Source organism: Strix aluco, chromosome 7 (genome assembly GCF_031877795.1).
Source record: "Strix aluco isolate bStrAlu1 chromosome 7, bStrAlu1.hap1, whole genome shotgun sequence".
Taxonomy (NCBI): Eukaryota; Metazoa; Chordata; class Aves; order Strigiformes; family Strigidae; genus Strix; species Strix aluco.
Window position 1 is genome coordinate 37788392 of NC_133937.1, and position 16648 is coordinate 37805039.

The following is a 16648-nucleotide window of genomic DNA, read 5'->3' on the forward strand; positions in this document are numbered from 1 at the left end:
GCATAGATGAGACCTTTAGGAAAACCAAGCAGTGTTTAGGAAGAGCTGGTGTTGACAGCCTGCACTTCAGTCCGGCCAGATGAACGGTGCGGTTGATCACTAATGGAACAAGCACAGAGACGGAGAGCTGGGATGTGCGGGAGAGGTCCCCAAGGAGGAGCAGGTTGGGTCCTCGGCAGGTGCCGGGTGCTGACTCTGGAGGGTGCAGAGAGCCGAGCGCGGCCGCGGTGACGTGGCAGCCTGCCCGCTGCTGCCGGCCGTCAGCAGCATCTGCCAGCTTATCTCCCGGTGAAATGTAATGTGCTGTTTACCATCTGTAAAGCATTAAATGACCTAGCCCCTATTTAAATCGGAGACTGTCTTGACAACTGCTGTCTGCAGCACGGCTTTGGCTGTCTTCCCTTGGGGGGAGGCTGGAGAAGTGCGAAGCGTATTCGTGGAGAAGATCCACTGGTAAAAACAGATGAGGGTTTTTTTAAAATAGAACAGCTTAAGTTTTTAAAAAATGTTTACAACTATTAACATCATTTATTCACTAAAAATCCCAGCTGCAGTTTTCATTTTGTTTTCTACATTTTAATAAACTCTTCAGAAAACATTTCACTCGGTGAAACCGACTGGGGTGAGTATTTTGAACACCAGGGCATGGGATCTATTTGAAGACTCAAAGACTGAAGGTCGCTGCTGGCTACACCTGGGAGAAGGTAAGGTCCCTGCGTCGCTTGGCTTATGTCTGATGAAAGATATACGCACATTCGTTTTCAGAATGTGACCTGGCAGTTTCTGATTTCATAACTAGAAGGACAGATGAGCTACCAAGTCCTTGGACAGCTTCACTCGGTCTCTTCTTGGGGCTCCCCAGTTTTAATGGACTATCCCACGCTGTCCCATTGCAGTTGGACTAGATGATCATTTGTAGGTCCCCTCCAACTATCCTATTCTGCCCTGTCCTATTCTTTCCTGAAAGGAAAAGAAAGGACAGACCATGAAGTGCAGAGCCTTTGGCGATATGCCATGTGCAGCAGGATGAGGGCCCAGGAAGCAGCTAAGGCAAAGGAGACAAAGACCTTCAAACAGGTGAAACACTCGTCGTTGCTAGTGGCAACATCTCTTGATTGCACAGTATTTGATAAGACGTGGGAAGTTAGGGAGGAGGTTGCTTCATCCATCTAACGCTACTGTAGGATGTGAACGTGTCTACCACCCATTTTCAATTGAGCTCATTACAGAATCTAAACTGGCTATTGATCATAAATTCTCTATTTAACCCGTTTCTGAGAGAAAACCCTTTTCAGTCCACAGTGAACCTTTCCTGCCATATTTTCAGGTTAATCAACAATTCTCATCCTTTATGAAAAATAATCATAAAGCACATGTTCCCTCTTTTAATGCAGTTCTCTCTCACTTGGAAACCTTCCCCATCCCTTCTCTTTTCCAAAGCAAAATAATTAAAAACAGAGGTTGATTTGCATCTCGATGTAGCTATTTTTTAATGTTAACTGAAAAAATGGCAAAGATCATTTTAGCATGGGAATATCATAACAGTTGTATTTATTTTTTTTTTCCCAAACAGGATAGACATGGCAGTAAAAGCCTTTCTACTTTGTAACGGGTTTAGTCAGCTTGACGTGTGCTGGGGTGCTGCCACCCTCCTGGATTTGCCCCAGGAGCTGAGCACTGACCTCACCCCTGCCCCAGCCCCTTATTCTGCCCAGCACATCATCACCCCTGTCCTGCTTTCTCTGCTGGGCAGAGGCAAGAGCTAGCACTCCGTCTGAGGTGAGGGGTTTTCTTTAAAACACGGTTGTAGTGCATCACCCCCTGCTCGCTGCAGCTCCAGCGGCTCAGCCCATCTCCCTGCCACGCTTTCGCCAGCCCCAGAAAGGGGATAATAATGCTGTGCCATGCATAAGGATTAATATTTTAAAGTGGGTTGAGGTTAAAAGGTGTGGCGTGGATCTGATCTGTGCTATTGAAGGTCAGCAGAAGCTTTAGGATGAGGATAGAGTAATAGTACTTTGAAAAAATAATTTTGCTTTATTCTTTCAAATGCAATTATTTTCCGGAAGAACAGCAAGTAGTTTTAGTGTAATAGCCGTGGAAGTTGATCACAAGACACGCAATCCCTGCGTGACTCACAGTGCTTGCATTAGCCCTAATGCTTTCTCTCTTCAGCATTTAAATTTCTGCTTACAAAATAGTTTATAGTAAGCTCTGCAATGCATAAACATTAAAACATAGAATCAGATGATTCCCTAAATATTTCTTTTTCCTTTCACCCCCGGATGATTTTTACTCACAGCAGCGCACAGCATGCCACGCAGCCAAACCCAGACCACGTAGCCCTGGGCTATTTGTCCTGTGTAACCCACGTAATGTGCTTCTGTGGCTTGGGCATCACCCCCCATGTGGTACCCAATCTGCCAGCTGGTGATTTTTGTTTTCAGATCAATTCTCAGACACTGAGCCACCGAAGCAGCTGCCTCTTTGTTGGTCCTTAAGCCACGTAGAAAGATTGCCTATTCGATCGGCTCACGTCTGCACGGCATGCCATGAGGTTGGGTGGAAATAATTTAGTGTACTTTTTTCTGCTCATTGCTGTACAGCAGGTATTTGCACGACTGCCTATGTCAGGTTTGATACCCCGCTCAAGCCACATAGTTGCATGTGGGCACTAGATGCCTACTTGGCTAAATGTGTGCACCCCAGCACATCCAAGTGTGCAAATCCAACTCACGTTAAGTGGATCCATCTCTGCTTTTATCCTCTGAATGAAGAGGCAGTCCTGGGTCCGCCAGCACCACTGGTATTTGATATCAGTTTGTTGGAACACATTGCCCATCGTCTTATTGAATGCACTGCATTATTCATCAGAGAGATTAAAAAATGGAGTAGCTATTGTTGGTCCCATTTAAACTCTCAGTTCCTGCAGCATTGAAAGGAGCGGTCATTACCTGTCTCCTCTTTCAGGGCAGATCCAATTTGCCGGGATGCATATATCCTGGGAAGCTCCGTAGGGCTCCTCAGGGCCAGGATGATTTATTTATAGGAATGACCTTCCACCACTTTGAAGATTTTCTGTTGACATTTGTGCACTGGTTAGTGTTTATGGCAAGAAATTCTCTGTATTTCTAATTCCCCTTTCCATTTGCAGAAAGTTTTTGTAATCTGTTTTATGGTTTGTTAAACTCTGGAGTAAACCATAGGCCAGAGTTACAGCTCAGATGCCTCTGTGGCTCACTCGGACAGCCTGCTTGTTTTCCATGCCCGTGTTTTCACATTCCTTCTCTGGATATGAAGCCCAGAGCTGCTGATTTACTGCCCCGAGCAGCATTGCTGCATTTTCCTGCAGGCTGCACCCCTGCAGCAGCGACACAGCATCCCCCAAAAGATGTAGAGGTCCTATTCCCATGGGCTGCTGCTCGGGTGTGTTTGAAGAAATATTTTCATCAAGCTGCAAATGTCTCCAGGTACACCGAGCATTACCCAGACCTGTGATGCCTGTTCTGGCTATGACCTAGGCAGATGAATAAAGCGCAGTTGCATGACCCATGGGCTTGGCCACGCAAACCTCCGGGGATGTTCTTGATGAGCAGGAGTGTCTGTGCTTATCTGGGCAATGTGACTGTCCTTTTTTGTGTCCTGTTTATAAACAGCCAGGCTGGGCTGACCCAGAAGGGTTTTGTTTGTACCCGTGGTGCACTGGTCTGTGAAGGGCTTTAAATAGCTACTGACAATTATTTTAGGATTTTGAACAGGGAAAGAGCTAGTAAATGTCTTTGGAAAAGGTCTGATTAATGCAGCGGGAGAGAGCGGGGAGCCGGGTGAGGGAGGTGTGGATGCAGCGGGACGCACGGCTCCCCGGGCATGATGGGACATGCAGTTAAATGACATTTCTGACCACTGCTGTGTAGTCGGTAGAGACAAACTTAAGGCTGATTCTTCTGCTGAAGGTATTAAACTTCTCCACTTCGGGATCTCTGTTAGTGAACCATATAGTCCCTTTATGTGGGTAAGAGCAGAGAGAGAAATAATTACCCCAAAACTCTTCACTGAGTCACTGCCGCAGCACGGATTACCGTTTGACAGCCGATGCCCACCTACCCCCCCGCCAAGCGCTCCTTCTTGGGGGATCTCAGCAATCTTAAATGTCCCGAGGCGTCTGACACACATGGCATGGTGCCTCACTGAGACCTGCAGCAATCCCCTCCGTCCAGGCTGTGTCTCCCAAATGCCATGGGCAGCCACCCGAAGAAACCCTTGCACCTTGCCTGCCCTTCACTACTGGGCTGATCAGAAATCCAGCCCACTGCTGCTGCAGCAGAGAAACATAGAGACAATAGTAAAATCCCTCACAGAAGGATGCGAGAGTCAAGTAGATGCAATGTTTTAAACTGCAGCTCGGTGCAGCTGCAGAGAAACACTGAGCATGAGGCAAGTGATGGTGGATCCCATTGGTTCTGCGTGGAAATGAATGCACTCCTGCACAGCATAGCCAACCTCTTAAAATGCAGCTGGCTTCATGCAGGGAAAAAGTTGATCTCTGCAAAGCAAAAGCCTTAATGTTCCAGGAAGTAACTGTGTTTTATTCATAGAATCACAGACTGGTTTGGGTTGGAAGGAACCTTAAAGATCATCTAGTCCCAACCTCCTGCCCTGGGCAGGGACACCTTCCACTAGCCCAGGTTGCCCAAAGCCCCGTCCAACCTGGCCTTGAACCCTTCCAGGGAGGGGGCAGCCACAGCTTCTCTGGGCAACCTGTGCCAGGGCCTCACCACCCTCACAGGGAAGAATTTCTTCCTTAGATCTAATCTAAATCTGCCCTCTTTCAGTTTAAAACCATGACCCCTCACCCTATCCCTACACCCCTGATCAAGAGTCCCTCCCCCCTTTCCTGTAGCCCCTTTAAGTCCTGGGAGGCCGCTCTAAGGTCTCCCCGGAGCCTTCTCTTCTCCAGCTGAACACCCCCAACTCTCTCAGCCTGTCCTCACAGGGGAGCTGCTCCAGCCCCCTGAGCATCTTCATGGCCTCCTCTGGCCCCACTCCAGCAGGTCTGTGTCCTTCTGATGTTGGTGCCCCCAGAGCTGGACACAGCACTGCAGGGGGGTCTCAGGAGAGTGGAACAGAGGGGGAGAATCCCCTCCCTGGACCTGCTGCCCACACTGCTCTGGATGCAGCCCAGAAAGCCAACTGTATCCTGGGCTGCATTGCTGGGTCATGGTGAGCTTCTCATCAACCAACACCCCCCAAGTCCTTCTCCTTGGGGCTGCTCTCCAGCCACTCCTCGCCCAGCCTGGATTTGTGCTTGGGATTGCCCCGACCCATGGGCAGGACCTTGCCCTTGGCCTTGTTGAACTCCAGGAGGTTTGCAGGTCCCACCTCTCCAGCCTGTCCAGGTCCCTCTGGATGGCACATCCCTTCCCTCCAGCGTGTCACCGCACCACACAGCTCGGTGTCATTGGTGAACTTGCTGAGGGTGCCTCGATCCCACTGTCCATCTCGCTGACAAAGACGTTAAACAGCGCCAGTCCCAACACCCACCCCTGAGGACGCCACTCGTCACTGCTCTCCACTGCAGATGCCTGGTTAGGGATTGGCATGCCTGCTTGGAAAATTGGCTGATTTCTGATGGACAAAATATCTTCTAGCCAGGGCCAAACTTTGTGAAGGGGCAGGAACTTGTCCAGGTATTGTCCCCCATCCTCCTTACTCTGTTCCTGCAGGACTGTGTTGGTGGCCTGAGCCATTTAATGCTGGGATAATCTGCTTTAAATTCACCAGCACCGCTTGCTATCCTAGGCTCATTTTGAATATGGGGTCTGATGAATACTTCATCCCATCCACAGATTTCCCAATGAAAAAAGGATTTATCTCAGAATGGTCCCCCTGAATTATTTTCAGGTATTATGTATCTTGCAGCAGAAGTTGAGGTGGTCCATGATCAATACCCTCTAAGACATCTGGGTAAGAAAGGACAGTGATGTTCAATTTAGGTAAGGCAGGTATTGGCAGCTGGGTTGGAAACTTTCTGAAAATCATAGAATCATACAATGGTTTGGGTTGGAAGGGACCGTAAAGATCATTTAGTCCCAAGCCCCCTGCCATGGGCAGGGACACCTTCCACTAGATCAGGTAAGGTGAAATAAACAGTTAATGACTTTTAAAGTGTCACAATGGTGAAAGGATTATTAAATCCTAAAGAGATGGGATGAGGTCTTGACCCGTGTCTTGGGTTAATTGTCTTCTGTGGAGACAGTACAGGATCTGGTGCTTTTCACAGGGTTGTTCAAAAGGTTTATACTAGAGCAAAGGGAGAAAAACTACTGAGCTGCAGTTTGGACCAGGAGTGGGAGTTATCTGACAAGCTATAATCTGAAATCTTTGAAGTCTAGGGGAGAGCAGTCCTTTTAAAGTATCAAACTGATGGTGGTTCCAAGCTGGGACATCATGTGCTGTTAGGGAATGGAAATTCAGTCATGCAAAAGAGCTAAACATAACAACTGCTAAAAGAGAGTCTGTTTTGTGGAAGAAAATAGGGAGGCTGACCCTATAAATTTGTTCTCTGCACATTCTGCATGGGGTTTTTGGAAATGCCCATTTACACAAAGCAAAGGTTAACCCCTGGTTGGAAGAATCCCTAAAACCCTACTCGGCTCCAGGTCTCCCCAGTGCCTCTGCGTGGTTAAGGGTTAAACCCTGGAATCCATCTCTTAGTCAAGCTTCTCAACCGCCTTTAAAATCAGGTAAATTGGACTTGGGAACCTGCCTGTAGGCTCTTCATTACAGGACGGCTTCCAGCCTATTTCTGAGAATTTCTGCTGAAGTATGTGACTTAAGAAAATTTTTATTACTGAAAATCTGAAAGCCAATCTTTTCCCCAGTTTGATTTACAGAAAATATCAAAGTATTAATGGTGGCCTTGACCACACACATAACTGAAGGGCTAAACAAGGGAAGACATCTCACATCTGACTTACCAGGGGTTGTGGTGAGCTTCCATGAGTTGGTTTTAGCATTTTGATTTTCACACATTGTAATTCTGGGTCTTTCCCTGCAAAGCTGTATTTGTACTTAAGAAAACAGAAGCACAGAGGCACCCATCCACAGATGTAAGCGTACCATGGAAACCCCCTCAGCAAGCTGTGGTTCCCAGCTTCACACAGAGCAGATATCTTTATAAAATATGCTCATTTATAGTCTTATGTGGAGTTTCCATAGGGCCCTCCACCTATATACGGAAGAGAGAGGAATTTTCCTCCTAGTAACAGCTATTCATTATGTTAGCTTCTGGTCACCCCAAACACTTATCCAATATTTTTTAATGAATTTTGACTTTTCTGGGCCAGGCCTCCACATCTTTTGCCCTTGCGCTGACATTTCTTATCTACATATGATTCATTTAATCTTTCCCAAAAGAGTCTAGGGAATTAGATTAGTGAGGCAAATTAATAAACTATTGGAACCGTGAGACCTCATACGCTTTGTTTACCAAGTTCAGTACGTCATCCTTAACTCAGAGGTCCAAAAAATGTTGTTAATGAACAAATTTTGCCATCTTTGGTGCTATGGTCAACCAGGATGCTACCTGCTGGAGCAGGGGCTGTGAAATGCCGCAGGGATTTGGTGGTTGTGCCCTGGATGTCGAGACAGTGGACGGCTGCAGGGTGCTCTGCTATGGCTCAGGCACTGAGGTGCATCTGCTGCTCTGAATCCCTGCCAGGGAAATGCACTGTATAGCTGGAGATTTTATCACAGACCATTGTAACTCAACAACAATAAAGCAATTAGAGTTTGGGCCTGAGCCTACAGCACTTGGATGGATGATGGACCTCGCCTTCATAGGGACTAACAACAAGGTTTGGTTTCTCTGTTGTGGCTTTATGTGTCAGTCTCAAAATGACTTACCCTCCCACAGGCTTGGGAAGGTGAGTTTGGGGCTATGCACCCTTTTCTGAGGTTTGAGGTCTTTTCCATCACCAGGCAGAGTTGTGCAGATGGAGATCTGAGGGTTACCCTACTGTAGTCTCCCTGTTGAGGTTGGTTTTGTACTTCAGCAAAAAGCACACCCAGAATTTGCAGAGGGCCAGTTTAAGAGCAGTAGCAATCTGCACTCTTTCAGCACCTCCAGTCCTTTGGCTGCGATAAGGTGGAGGATGATCGACGCAGTACAGCGAGCTCTGTCTTCAAGGAGATGTGTCCGTGCATCGGAGTCTGCCTCAGCGCAGCCGTGGCGGGATGTGTGCTCTGGACAAGCTCATGCTCTAAGACAGGGACGGAGACCATGTATCTGATATTGATCTTTGTTTAATATAATATACTAAGCAATTTAAACAGCAAGCAGTGCTCTTTAGCGAGCAGCCCACACTCTTGGGAGCATCATTCGCGTTTGCTGTCTTCTGCTGTGCCCAGCCCCTGCCCCCCCTCTGCCAGCAGCTCTGGGGAGCGGGACAGAAAGCTGAGAGGGACTGTGAGGGCAGGCAGGCAGCAGGGACCCTGCTGCTGAGCCCACACCCCAGACTGGTTTTCTTTGAGCAGGTGGGGGCTGGAAGATCTCTTTGTTTGTAGTAATATTGTCTTTTACTGGTGAGCTTTTCCTCTGGGGTGGCTCTGGGATGGGGTGCAGAGGGGACACCAGGGAAGGCTGTATGCTGGCAGGCAGCTGCTTTTGCTGTCCAAGGCAAGGAATGCTAAGAGATAAGGGAGTGCACAAATCCAGACGAGATCTGGCTTTTACTAGTAGCTTTCTTACAAAGTGCACCTGTGTATGTCTGGAATAGTTTTAAAGGTTCTCTGAGCACAGGGAGGTGAGACAGAGTGGGGGCTCCTGTCTGCCCCATTCAGGATGGTCTCAGCAAATTGAAAGGCTCCTGACCACGATGGAGGTGGTGCTGTCCTCCCGATTCACCCCATTCTCTGCTGGCACAGGGTGTGGAGGTAGACTCCTTAGAAACCTGGAGATGGCAATGCAGTGATGGCCATTAACTCCTCATCTTGCCGGTGGTGGTAGAGGTGTCTGCCTTTTGCCACGAAACACAGAGTACCCACTGGGAAGTGGTGGCCCTGGCTGTGGTTTAGTCAGACCCTAAAGCTTCACCCATCCAGGTTGGAGACAGAAGCACTTGTCTCACCAGGAACAGTCATTTCTGAGCATCCTCTAATCTGGGAACCCCACCTTCGTTAGGGAGAAGCCTAATGGATCCAAGCATCTAAGAGCATCCTGAAGAGGGAGCAGACTGGATTGCTGTCTGGGGCTCTGGCAGGTTCGGGACTGAACGCCTTCCCAAATTCCTTTATGAGCAGAATTTTCTACTTGTTTATGTCAATTTTGCCGTGTGTAATCTGTTTGGCCTGACTGGAGGAGCAGCAGGGCACTAATTAATTAATGATCACAGGAATGACTCACTTTTCTTGTGCCCTCCTGTGGCACCTTCTTTGTCACAGCAGGAAGCGGGAGCACAGATCCTGTTCCAGGCTGCTCTGGCCTGGCTCCTAGGTAAGGAGGCCAGCAAAACACAGATTTACAGTGACCGTGCAGTGTTTGCCACTTGCCCAATCTCACCACAGAAGAGCAGCGTGGGTGTAAACTTGCTCCACGAATTGCCATTCTTCACTCACTGTTCTGAGGAAATCTGGAAATGTTGAGATTTTAATAGCATTGGCATTAATGCTGTCTGCTTAAATGAAGAAGACAATAGCTCTGTAATTAGTGTGACTTCCTAAACAAAAATGGGGAAGCTGCTTGCCCTGCTACTCAGGGGAAGAGCTCAGCCTGGTCCTAGGGCAGGCTGGGCAGTAAGGCTCGTACATCACCACTGCTTCCCCAAAATGCAGAGAAGGTCCATCGCCTGTAGGAAGGCTGCTGCAGTCTGCATGCCGGCATGGGGAACCCCTAAGGGTGGGAAATCTTGAAGAGGTTAAAATTCTTCCCCCCACCCACAAGCTGTGATATAGTGAGAACGCAGAACTTACATCACGTTTAGGACAAAATAAATTTAATCCAGTTTTGAGCACCTGGTGCGGAATGGGAGGGAGCTGAGGTTGCCCCTGCAAGGATCGTGCTGGCTAACGCGAACTCCTGTGCACGGCGAGCGCAGCGGAGAAGGGATGCTGGAGGGGGCGAAGCTGGGAACATTGCCATGGAGGGGTATGTTGTATTTGTGGATGGGCAACAAGCTATTTGTTGTGGGCAGATTCCCTTCCCTCTGAGATCATCTCAGCTGACAGTCATCAGACGTGGCCGAATTCTCCATTACCCAAACAAGGCTTGGTCATATCCTCTTATGACAGCTTAGAGTCTATTATTACTGTTTATTACCAGACTGACACAGGATTGCAGGCCCCGTCCTTACTGCGCTGCCTGCAGCTAGCAGAAGCGTGATGAATGCAGGATTCAGGAACCCTGCCATTAGAAAGCCTACAGGAAAAAAAGCATCTGAACCCAAAACGCCCAACCATCAATGCCATTGTGCCAAAATAAAACATTTATTTATTTATTTAACCGAAGGGGAAGATGTCCATGTAACAGCATTGAAAAACAGACTGAGGCTGTGGCTGACTGAGCCCCTCAGAGTTCCGCTTCACATTTCTTTTTCATGCTACACTGTGCAAATGTAAGATTAAACATCACACAGCTTTCTTTGGCCCCTGGCCAGGCAAAGGTTAGGAAATAATCCCTTTTTAATAGATACCTTCATCCATCTAGCATGTATCAGTTTAGCCAAGAAGTATGTGAGCACTGCGGAGAAACCGATGTCCAGTAAAAGAAAAAACCCACGATGTACTCACTTATTTTCCTAAGGATATTTTTGAGAAAATTCAGATGAACTGGAACCAGATAATGTGATACAGATCTTGGCGAACACATGGAGGTGAAAGCTAAACTGGATGTGTACTTTCCTCCCGCTTACATTTGTGATCTGTAGCTAGGAATGGAGATTCAGTTCCCTATTTGTTTAATGGGAGATGATAGAATATTTCAGGATATAGAAGCCCATGTTCTGCCAATTCATAGTATAAACAGACAAAATATTTCCTGCGGTTGATTTGTAAAGAACAGCTGTTCTTTAAGATGCTGTAGGTATCTTTCCCTCGAACTAATTTGATCAGGACTTTAAAAAAACCCCACAAAATAAATACTCAACAATTCAAGCAGATACTGCAGCTGCTGGCTGAGGAAGGCTTGAGTTATGAAAATGGAGAAATTGCTACTCCACAGGAAGATGCAAGCTGAATATTTCCTCTGGTGTGGGAAGTGTTGTCACGGCGATAGAGAAAAACAGAGCACTCAAGGAAATGGGTACCACGGGGAAGGGTAATTAGTGACTGGCAGATCTAAATCATTTTCCTGTGTGTTTGGTACTAACTCTTAAGGGCAATTGCACAGGATCAGGACTCACCTTTTAAAAATATTCTGTATAAGAAGAGGGACAGAATGTGCCTAAGAATATAAAAATATCTTACTGTAACATTCTTTTACCATATTTTTCTTCATCTTCTCTAAGTCATTGCTTTTTGCAGCTGAATGCTTTAATTTGCCACCAAATGTAGTTCAGGTTTCCATCCATACCAGGTAGCCTCTATTGTATTTTCAGTTCTAAAACGATACAGTGTTTTTGAGACCATTTATTGGTCTCAAAAATTGGTTGCATTACTGTAACCCCTGAGATAGCTGTCTGGAGTGCTGCATAAATTACAGCCTTTTCTACAGACCATGTCATGTAAGATGGAAAAAAATAATATGTAGATGATGATGAAAGGCAAGAGCGTTTTGCAAAACTCAAAGTCTTCATGCTAATAGTAAAAAAATTCTTGACTCTGCTGGGGGTGACCTTGTAAAAACCAGCTTGCATGTGTATCTCAAAACATCAGGACTAAATTAGGTCTTCATAATGTGACTGTAGCCTGAACTAGACTGTTCGTATTCCCCCGAGGGGTCAGCGTGCCTAGGATGTAACTTGTTTAGCCTAGTTTAGATGCAGTGAAATGTACTGAGACGTTTTCAAGTGTGGTGAGCTGCATATGTTGCTTTCTCCCTGCGTATACAGGATAGGACATCTCAGAACAGCTCGTAGGTAAATGGCTGTCGGAGAGATGGCTGCTAGATGATAAGCAAAATACTTCCTTTTAGATGGGAAACAGCGCTTGCTAGACAGTTTCCAAAAATGCAGATGTTGTGGTAAATGGCAGTTTGTTGAAACCAAACTGTTTTGCATAAGCTAACGAGTTTCAGCACATTTTTGAGCTACACTAACAAGTGCTGCCAGTTTGCCAGGAGGACCAGGCGGTGGCCTGGACTTGATGGAGTGTGTCTTTGGGGAAGCTCCATGTTATGATGATGTGTCCCCATCACTTCAGAGTCCATCTCTGAACTAGCCATGCTGGGCTCCTGGGCTCCCTGGCTTGAATACTGGAGACCTTAGGAGATCACACAGAGCTTTGGAGAGCAAGTCCAGAGTTTTTGCATAAATTACAAAAGCCCCAAGTTCTGTGATTTTTTTGTTTGTTTGTTTTAAATAACATTGTTGTTTTTCTGGCAAGTTTTCAATATTTTTTCTTTTGTAGAATTATTTTAGAACTTTCAAAATTCAAGCAGAAAAGAAATATTGACCAGTTCTAGTTATAAACTTGTATGATATATATCAACTAAATTATTTTTGTCATGGCCCCTCCAGTATGAGGCTGGAAGAAAAAGAAGCCAAAGCTTTTCTTGGTGTTCTAGATAATGGCTTGTGTTTCTAATCTAGAAACTCTTTCATTTCATGCAGCCTTAGCAAACTTGTGGCTTCATGATTTCTAGTCACATTATCTCTCAATGAAAAACAACTAAATTAAACTTCATATAGGCTTACAGCACTGAAAAGAGGCAGAGTATACATGTTTTGGAGACAACTAGTGCAAACTTAGAGTACATAATAGGAAAAAAAATATTCAGTGTCAGTCAGACCCTGGAATAGGGCTCAGAGAAGCTGTGGGATCTCCGTCCTTTGAGAGACTCAGACTCAACTGTACAAGGTGCTGAACAACCTGATCTGAATTCCAAGCTGGATCTAACTTTAAAGTTGTCCCTGCTTTGAGCAGGGTGTGAGGCAGAAAACTTCTGGAGGTCCCTTCCTACCAACTCATTCTATGATTCCATGACATTATCTGACACACATTTAACATTAAAACTGTATGAGACTGTGGATGTTACCTACTAATACAAAAAAAAAAATACTGTAGCCAGAGCTATGGCAGACTGATGGTATGGAAAGAAAAGGAGTGTGTAGGTACTCTGCTATATGAGAAAATCAGTTAAACAAAGCGTATCTACCCAAAATGTAACCCAGAACACAGATGCTGATATCCCTTCTTTTTCCTGGCATGTTTTAGGAAGACCGTAATTACTACTAGATGTAAAGACCTCAGCCTGAGTGGTCTCTTGGTGAGAGTAAATCTACTCATTCCTCTGCACTAAGACGGGATATTGGTCCAGCACTGGCACGAAAAGAAATGTCTTCTGCATTATGGAACTGGCAGTCAAAAACTTGGGGAAAAAAGTACAACCAATTTCTCATTCTCAAAACCATCTGAAATGTATTTTTAAATAATGAGTTTTAGGAACCAATATTTGTGGTTCTTTTTTTGTTTTAACTCCTGGTTTCTGAACCTTCAAATTGCACTGAGGTTATATTTAGTCCATATTTTATGCTTTTCTTCACCGCCTTGAGGATTAGAAATCTACTTTGAAAGTAAAACCTCAGCGTCTAACTTAATCACTTGACTCTAGAGGCAGGAGGTCTAGGACAGAAAGCAAATATTCCAAGAAAAACATTAAAATACTGAGAGTTGACAGAACTGTGATTTAACAGTGTTTAACTGAGAAGATCTAACAAGACCATATGCCAAGGCAGTCAACAGCTCTAAAGGAAGTCAAAGTCTAAGGGACTTTTCTCAAGGGTTTATCAAACTTAAATAGGATGAAGCTATTTTGATTTTGAGCAATACACCAGTGAGACCTTATTTGGAATATTCTCTGATGTGAGAGGAAGACAGCCAAGAAGTTAATACCATTCAGCTTCAGAGCTGTGTTGCTCCGAGGGAAGTCCAGCTCCACTTGACCTCTTCACTGAGTGCCTGAGAACAACGTGAAACCTCTTGAAGACTAAACTGTCTGGGCAAGAAGTATACTCGGAATAAGAGAGTGGCAAATTCAAAGCCAGCAAGGCAAGATAAGAGAAACAGCACCAAAATGAAATGACAGAACTTCTGTTTCTCCCACAGAGTGGTAGGAAAGCACTAATCCAAACAGATTTTTGCTCCATTTGAGAAATAAGCTTCCTAGTTTGATGCAAGTAATCATCCCCATTCATCTGAACAGCCTTCTTCTGGTTCTGACATGTGTAGCCTGGATTCTATCACATCAGTTGTGTAAAAAATATTACTAATATCCTCAGTGTAATGTGATCTTTCTACACCGATCAAGTATGGCTTGTGGGCAAAGGTCCAAATCTGAACTTTCTCACTGGGCCTTGGGTTTTTTTTGCCCAGGCTCCTTGACTGTAGCAGTTGACTTGACAGAGGGATGTATGGTGGGAAGTCTTGGGGAAAGTGGGCTACATGGAATGTCCGGCATTGCAAGGAGAGCAGTGCAAAGTCCAAGAAGAGAAGCATCTGAATCCCCCTGGTCAAGGATTTTAATGTTTGTAAAGGTTCAGTCTCCAGTGGAGTAACATGACCTTTGTGAGACCGAGCAGCTTCACCAATTTCCAATTATTTCATCGGGAGCTCAACATTTTGCTTAATTTTGTAAAATTGGTTTGAATCGCATTGGACAAACGCTCATCCTCTCTGCTTCTGTTTAGCTTGGCCAGTAATGAGATGTACAGACAAATGATTATATGTGGATCTGGCTGGCTTATGACATCAATTGCTGAGACAGGAGTTTGCTCCTCAGTTAAATATACTTCTGAATTCTCTAATACTCAGTCCTTACTTTGACCTCCATGGAAGATCTAACTTGCTGTGTACAATCCCAATATATACTCTAAATTGTCTTTTTGTGTTAAAGCCCTGTAAATTTAAAACTGTCCCTGGACACAGGCAGTTCCAGAGCTGTCTGTCTTATGAAAGCGGAGGCTGTTGAAGCTGAAACTTTTTTCAAAGAGTTTAGATAAGACAAACTCACATACAGTTGAGACATGTGGTTGGAATACTGAAGCAACACATTCCTGAATCACAAAATGTGTATTTCTCAGGGTGGCAAGGATTATTTGGGAGACAACAAACACGTTTTTTATACGGAAGCAGAAATGTGTGGTACAAAAACATTATTTATAATGCTGCTTACCTACTAGATAACCACGTAAGAGCTATCAATGGGAGAAAGTACTGACAACAAGCTAATGAGCTCCTGCTGCTCGATAAATGTCTTAGCTTTGCTTCAGCATTTCTTTGTGCAGTGGGAGGGAGACAGTGATCCTAGACAATGTTCTAGTGCAATTATTTTATTCTGATTCTACCCATCATTTTAACTTAGCATACAAGAAAGGAAGGCACAGCAGCTTTTCTGATGCCTGATACAAGTAAACAGTAGTTGCTCAATGTACAATTTCTAAATGATTTTCTTTTAAAGTTAGGAATAAAAGCAATCAAAGAACTGTCCTTCCAGGAAAGTAATCTGGTTTGAAAATGATTTATTTTTCTGTTTCTCTGATTTATTTTCCCCTCATTCTGTCTGTAAATAAGGCATAGCATTATGAGTTATCTTGCTAAATGGCTTTCTGCAAGATTAAAAGTAGGAATAAGATTGAAAGCTACTTTTTATCCAGTTGTTGAAGCTGCCTATTTGTGATGAGAAATGCTGGGAGAAGGTATAGATTTTTTGCAGAAGCTATCTCTAAAATAAGGCAATGGTATTAAAGTAATAAGAATTTATGGCCCAGGCTACGCCTGAATTAAAATAAAAATATCTCTCTTCCAAAATTCAGGACTTTCTAGAAAACTGTCCTTTCCACATTTTAATTCCAGACTCATGTATTCCTTAGCTTCATCAGTTGCGATCCTTATAAGGTCTCCACTAATAGCATTAAATTATCCCTGGTGTTACTGATATTATTTCACCATCCTGCTGAACCAGTAGCGTGGTGATTGGCACTGCTCTGTCAGCTATGCTCCCATGGAGTCCCACTCTTACCTGTTTTGTTTTCTGTTTTTTATTTGAACTGTATGTGTTCAATCCTAGATTTGCTCATAAAAAGGAAAGTCTCAATGAAGGGGAAGGCTTCTGAGACACAGAATGAACATATCCAGAATCCTTAAGCAGTCTACCAGTGGATTACGTCAACTTGAAGATAGATTTTGCTCCCTCTGGCTCATCAAATAATCTGATTAGCTGGCACTGATTATGCTCAGCATGATGTACTGTGTTCTGTAAACCGAACACAGAAGGTCCCTTCTCTGTTGCCTCGTACGCTCCTGGCCAGCCTTCATTTACAATAAATTCCCTTTTCACTTTCACTGACCACTAATGGCTGCTAACTTTGCCTCGGATTTGGGGCATATTAATGCCACCTGATAGTACTGCCTTGCTAAATAGGAAAAGTGGTGTGCTCACCGAAAGCAGAAAAATGCATGAGTTCTTGCCTCTCAGCTTCACAGCCAAACCTACGTC

General features: G+C 44.9%; 1 protein-coding gene across 1 annotated transcript in view; it reads left to right on the forward strand.

Moving 5' to 3' along the window:
• The first annotated feature begins 428 nt into the window (after positions 1-428).
• Positions 429-16648, forward strand: part of ZRANB1 (zinc finger RANBP2-type containing 1) — a 70232-nt gene continuing 54012 nt past the window's right edge. The window contains exon 1 of the mRNA XM_074831506.1: positions 429-704. The gene's annotated coding sequence lies outside the window, so the exon portion shown is untranslated. The remainder of the gene's footprint in view (positions 705-16648) is intronic.